Genomic DNA, 5,778 nt, shown 5'->3' on the forward strand with positions numbered 1-5,778 from the left:
CAGCAGGAGGAGCTCGCCGGGGGCTGCCGCGGCGTGCGGGCACCCACATCCAGCCCCAGGCCGGAGCATTAGATGTGAGCTGCGGCTGCCTCCAATGCCAACAAAGAAATTTGGAACCGACTGGGAGCTGAGCCTTATAATACCTTAACGGTGCGCCGTAGAGAGCCAATGAGACGTCGCAGAGCCCCGACGTCACTATGCATGCGCCCACGCCACGCAGGCGTGCGGAACTTTTAGCAAAAGGCGGCAAAGAGGACTACTGGTTCCAACTGTTCCTCCTTTGGCTTGTGGCTTATTCCCCGCCAGTGATCTATTTCCCCCAATAAAGTCTCAAATCTTGGGGAATTTTTGTCTACAGACTCCTGATCGATGCTGGCACCGTCTCCACAGGGAAGCGAACAAGGCCTTGACTCAGTACGCGGAGCTGAAGTTAGGACCACAGCATCACAGCACCCTGACAAAGTGGCCAATCCAATGAGAGAGCTCTTATGACGTCATTGGGTGCTAGTCAGATTGGTGTTGACTGATGATAGGCCAAAGGCCAATGGGCGGGGCTTGTTTGGAAAAGGTGGGAAATCTCACAAAGGGAAGGACAGCAGTTGCAGATTTCTAGAAAATTCCAGATGTAGAAACTTTTGGTTTCTGACTGGCCTCAGGATAGGCTCTGAGAAAGGAATTAAGAGACACTGAGTGACTCATTTTTGAGAGAATAGCCAATCGGTAGCCACAGAGTGGTATGACATAACTTGGTGCTAAGGGGAATTGTATTCCCACCCAACAATTGGCTACCTGCAGGCCAGAGGGGAGTGGCTCAAAAGGCAGGAAGCGGTAAGTACCACGGAATGGAAGGTTGCCACGGCCTGGGACCTTCCTTGCCACCCTGACCTCTGCACCTGCACCCACAGCAAACAACATAATCTCAAATTTGGGTGATCTTTTCAGGAGAGTCATTGAGCGGGTACTCAGGGAGTCTTAGAGGAAGAGATGTGATTTAAGGTCCATTTGTTTGTTTCTCTTTTTTAAAAAATGTATTTTATTTATAGTTATATTTACTTATTTATTTTTTTGAGATGGAGTTTTGCCCTTATTACCCAGGCTGGAGTGCAATGGCATGATCTCAGCTCACTGCAACCTCCACCTCCCTAGTTCAAGCAATTCTCCTGCCTCAGCCACCCAAATAGCTGGGACTACAGGTGCACGCCACCACACCTGGCTAATTTTGTATTTTTAGTAGAGATGGGGTTTCACCACATTGCCCAGGCTGGTCTTGAACTCCTGACCTCAGGTGATCTGCCCACCTAGGCCTCCCAAAGTGCTGGGATTACAGGCATAAGCCACCGTGCCCAGTCAAAAATTTTTATTTTATTTTATTTTAATTATTTAGTTTTTTGGGACTGGGTCTCACTCTGTTGCCCAGGCTGGAGTGCGGTGGCTCTATGGTAGTTCACTGCAGCCTTGACCTACTAGGCTCAAGCAATCCTCCCACTTCAGCCTCCCAAGTAGCCAGGACCACAGGCACAGGCCACCATGCCTGGCTAATTTTGTTGTTGTTGGTAGAGACGAGGTCTTGCTATGTTGCCCAGGCTGGTTTCGAACTCCTGGGCTCGAGTGATCCTTCCACATTGGCTTGCCAAAGTACTGGGTTTATAGGCATGAGTCACCATGCTGGCCTAAGGTCCATTTGGACCTGGAAAATAGTGGCCAATACAAAAAGCACACTCCTATGATGTAACTGGGTGCTAGTCAGATTTGTGTTGCCTAATAATTTCCTTCCCTGAGAGAAAGGTGGGGCTCTCAGCCAATGGGGGGGTCAGGATATGCCATGATGTCACAGGATACTAGGCAGGAAGAAAGATACCTTCCAGCAAACGTTCTGGGTTTGCTCTTGGTTAGATGGAAAAAGGCAAGAAATTGCCTCCAGGGAGACTATTTGACACCCATGCCACCAATAAAATGTTACATAATCTGGGGGAACCTCCCCTTAGCCTCCAGATGAACTCAGGGTGGGGGCATCTCTGAAGCAGGAGTCTTTTAAGAGATTTTCTTTTCTTTTTTTTGTAGAGATGGGGTCTCGCTATGATACCCAGGCTGGTCTCAACCCCCTGAGCTCAAGCAATCCTCCTGCCTCAGCCTCCCAAAGTGTTGGAATTACAGGCGTGAGCAACCGCGACAAGTCTTAAGGGATTTTCTTTTCTTTCTCTCTCTTTCTTTCTTTCTTTCTTTCTTTCTTTCTTTCTTTCTTTCTTTCTTTCTTTCTTTCTTTTTTTTTTCTTTTTTTTTTTTTTTTTTTTTTTTTTTTTTTCCTGAGATGGAGTCTCACTGTGTCACCTAGGCTGGAGTGCAGTGGAGCGATCTTGGCTCACTGCAACCTCTGCCTCCTGGGTTCAAGCGATTCTCCTGACTCACAGTCTCCTGAGTAGCTGGGATCACAGCACGCACCACCATACTTGGCTAATTTTTGTATTTTTAGTAGAGATGGGGTTTTCCCATGTTGGCCAGGCTGGTCTCGAACTACTGACCTCAGGTGATCCACCCGTCTCAGCCTCCCAAATTGCTGGGATTATAGGCGTGAGCCACCGTGCGTGGCCAAGGGATTTTCTAAGAATGGTCCTCTGTTCCAGAAAAACTAAATTCCTTATCTTTGTTATTTTCATCCTCTTTTGAAGCCAATTCAGTTAGGCATTCACTGCCCCCACACTCCACCTTCACATCCAATCCATGAGCAAATCCTGTCCACATCTACAAAATATCTCCCATAATTCAACTATTTTTACCACCTCTGTTGCTACCACCTTCATCCAAGCCACCATCACTGCTCGTCCGGATTATTACAATAGTGCCCACACTGAGCTCACCACTACCCCCCGAAAGTCTTCTTCACATGGAAGCTAGGATGATCACTTTAAAACATGTCAGGACAGACATGGGGGTTCATGCCTGTAATCCCAGCCCTTTGGGAGGCTGAGATGGGAATCACTTGAAACCAGGAGTTCAAGACCAGGAAACTTGGCAACATAGCAAAACCCCATCTCTACAAAAAAAAAAAAAAAAAAAAAAAAAAAAAAAAAGATAGTTGGGCATGGTGGTGCACACCTGTAGTCCCAGCTACTTGGGAGGCTGAGGCAGAGGATTGCTTGAGTCCAGGAGTTGGAGGCTGCAGTGAGCTATGATCGTAGTACCGCACTCCAGCCTGGGCAACAGAATGAGACCCCATTGCTAAAAATAAACTTTTTTTTTCTTCTGCATTTTTTAATGCAGAAAAAAAAATAAAAAATAAAAATAATAAACTCTTGAATGGTTTCCCATTACTCTCAAAATAAAACCCAAAGTCCCTGCCCTTCTCTACAAAGCCTTGCATAATCTACCTCCACCACATGACCGATCTCACCTCTTATAAGTCTTCCTCATTCACACCACTGCAGCCACACTGGTCTTCTTCCTGTTCCTTTAAAAACCAAGCACACTTGCCGGGCGCGGTGGCTCACGCCTGTAACCCCAGCACTTGGGAGGCCGAGGCAGGCGGATCATGAGGTCAGGAGATTGAGACCATCCTGGCTAACACGGTGAAACCCCGTCTCTACTAAAAATACAAAAAATTAGCCGGGCATGGTGGCGGACGCGTGTAGTCCCAGCTACTCCAGAGGCTCAGGCAGGAGAATGGTGTGAACCCGGGAGGTGGGGCTTGCAGTGAGCCAAGATCATGCCACTGCACTCCAGTCTGGGCGACAGAGCAAGACTCAATCTTAAAAAAAAAAAAAAAAAAAAAAGCACACTCTGCCCCAGGGCCTTTGCACTTGCTGTTCTCTCATCCTGGAACACACCTTTTCATGTAATGGCAAGCCAGTTTCCCTACTTCCTCGAGACCTTCCATTAGGCAGGTCAGGCTAGCTCTGTTGGCTCTACAGAGTTTATTTAGTTCTGGCTGGGCGTGGTGGCTCACGCCTATAATCTCAGCACTTTAGGAGGCTGAGGCTGGCGATCACTTGAGCCCAGGTCTAGACCGATGTGGGCACCGTGGTGATACTCCATCTCTACAAAAAATACAAAAATTAGCCAGGCATCGTGGTGTGTGCCTGCCTGTAGTCCTCATACTTGGGAGGCTGAGGCAGGAGGATTGTTTGAGTCCAGGAGGTCCAGCCTACAGTGAACTATGATTGGGCCATGATACTCCAGCCTGGAGCAAGACCCTGTCTCAAAAAAAAAAAAAAAAGTAAAAAGTAAAAGAAAACACAAAGTTTCTTTCTTGCTCATATACATGTTTCATGCAAGTTGGCAAAGGCTGGTTTTCCACACAGTCAAGGACCCAGGCTGAGAGATGTTCACCATCTTGTAGCACCAGCCGTAACCCAGGGCATCCTTGATCACTGAGGCAATGCAAGAGGAAAAGCATTGAATGGTCTCATGCAAGCAAAACAGCTTTGGCCCAGCCCTTCCAATCACAGCTCATTCATTGGGATTACTCATGTGGTCCCACTCAATTGTATAAAGGTGGGGACGTAGAATTCCCTCCCGTGCCCAGTAACAGAGAAGAACTGTCGAATTCCTTTCCTGTTACTGCCATAACAAATTACCATAAACTCAGCAGCTGAAACAACACAAATTTATCATCTTACAGCTCTACAGATCAAAAGCCCCACATGGGTTTCACTGGGCTGAAATCAAGGTGCTAACGACGCTGCATTCCATCTGGAGCCTCTAAGAGAGAATCTGTTTCCTTTCTATTCCCAGTTTCTAGAGGCCACCCACATTCCCTGATTCATGACCCCTTTTTCCATCTTCACAGCCAACCACGACAAGTTGAGTCCCTTTCACACTTCAAATTTTTCCTGCCTCTTCTATCCTCCCATCTCTTTCTGACCATGGCTGGGAAAGTTATTCTGCTTTTAAGGACTCCTGTAATTAGACGAAGGCCACCCAGTCTACCACCATACCACCTGAATGCACCGATCTTGTCTGACCTCAGAAGCTAAGCAGAGTCAGGCCCTGTTAGTTCTTGGATGATGAACTAAGCCCCATCTTGGAGATGGGGCCACCCAGATAATCCAGAATAATATCTCCCCATCTCAAGATCCCTTTTTCTGTTTTGTTTTGAGACATTCTTGCTCTGTCGCCTAGGCTGGAGTATAGTGGCACGATCTTGGCTCACTGCAACCTCTGTCAGACAGAAACAAACAAAAAAACAAACAGAAAAAAGCAAAACAAAACAAAAACGAAAAAATCCCCCCAAATTAGCCAGGCCCGGTTGTTACACATCTGTAATCCCAGCTAGTCGGGAGGCTGAGGCAGGAGAATCGCTTGAATCGAGGAGGTGGAGGTTGCAGTGAGCCGAGATCATGCCACTGCACTCCAGCTTGGGCAACAGAGCAAGACTCCGTCTCAAAACAAACAAACAAACCAACAAAAACCACACAAATCCCAGCACTGCTGAGCCATGTCCCTCAGTTTTTTCATCTATAATATGACATGATAGTCATAATAGAAAATAATCTCTAGGGTATGTTGTGAGGATTAAATTAGTTAATACATACAATGGGTTTAGAACAGTGCCTAGCGCAGACCGAGAGCTATATGAGTTTATTATTCGTTTATTTATTTTGAGACAAGGTCTTACTCGGTCTTCCAGGCAGGAGTGCAATAACAGAGTCACAGCTCAATGCAGCCTCGACCTCCCAGGCTCAAGGGATCTTCCTCCCTTAGCCTCCCAAGTAGCTAGGACTACAGGCGCATGCCACCAGGCTAGGTTTGTTTTGTTTTCGCTTTTTTTTTTTTTTTTTTTTT

The 5,778-nt window shown here is 46.9% G+C and overlaps 1 protein-coding gene across 1 annotated transcript in view; it reads right to left on the reverse strand.

The window, feature by feature from the left end:
- LOC105539183 (galactoside 2-alpha-L-fucosyltransferase 2-like) overlaps positions 1-5,778 on the reverse strand; it is a 50,143-nt gene that overhangs the window by 24,269 nt on the left and 20,096 nt on the right.

The sequence above is a fragment of the Mandrillus leucophaeus genome, unplaced genomic scaffold (assembly GCF_000951045.1).
Source record: "Mandrillus leucophaeus isolate KB7577 unplaced genomic scaffold, Mleu.le_1.0 Scaffold200, whole genome shotgun sequence".
NCBI classification, from domain to species: domain Eukaryota; kingdom Metazoa; phylum Chordata; class Mammalia; order Primates; family Cercopithecidae; genus Mandrillus; species Mandrillus leucophaeus.